The sequence below is a fragment of the Tiliqua scincoides genome, chromosome 1 (assembly GCF_035046505.1).
Source record: "Tiliqua scincoides isolate rTilSci1 chromosome 1, rTilSci1.hap2, whole genome shotgun sequence".
Taxonomy (NCBI): Eukaryota; Metazoa; Chordata; class Lepidosauria; order Squamata; family Scincidae; genus Tiliqua; species Tiliqua scincoides.
Genome location: NC_089821.1, coordinates 209,962,062 through 209,962,782, shown reverse-complemented (window position 1 = coordinate 209,962,782; position 721 = coordinate 209,962,062). Strand labels below are relative to the sequence as shown.

The 721-nt window shown below is 45.4% G+C and overlaps 1 pseudogene; it reads left to right on the top strand.

Annotated features, from left to right (window-relative positions):
• Positions 1-604: 604 nt before the first annotated feature.
• LOC136638055 (5S ribosomal RNA) lies at positions 605-721 on the top strand (annotated as a pseudogene).

Genomic DNA, 721 nt, shown 5'->3' with positions numbered 1-721 from the left:
GTGTGTATAAACATCAGTGCAGGAAAAGAATACATGTGTATATCAGTGGGTTCTCTGGATGCCTGTCTGCAGCTGTGAATTCATATTTGTAGAAGACTATGTGTAGCATATGGTGGAGACGAGGACCAATGTTTGTAAGAATGAGTTCCTCTAATGGAGTGACTAAAACTGCAGTGGGACTAATTCCCTTGAACTCTGTGAAACTGAGTGTAAGCTGTGACTAAGGAACTATGTGGCTTAACTCTTGCCCTCAGCAATTAACACTCTAGAGCAGGAATTTTCACGCTTTTTCACCTCACGGCACACTGAGAAGGCACTAAAATTGTCTAGGCACACCATCAGGTTTTTGACAATTGACCAGGCGCACCATGCTGCCAGTGGGGGCTGACATGCCCCATTGGTCCTACTAATAAATGACCTTCCCCCAATTCCTGTGGCACACCAGTGTGCCACAGCACAGTGGTTGAAAATGGCTGCTCTAGAGGGCCTTAGGCTGTCTCTCATCTTAGTATGGGAAGAGTATTACTGATCTACCTTTACATATAAGGATTAAGGTAATGTATGTAGATAGCTTTGACTATAAGTGCTAAGTATTTTATTAAGGGACCACGTCTGTTACCCTGCATATGCCCGATCTCGTCTGATCTCGGAAGCTAAGCAGGGTCAGGCCTGGTTAGTACTTGGATGGGAGACCGCCTGGGAATACTGGTTGCTGTAGGCT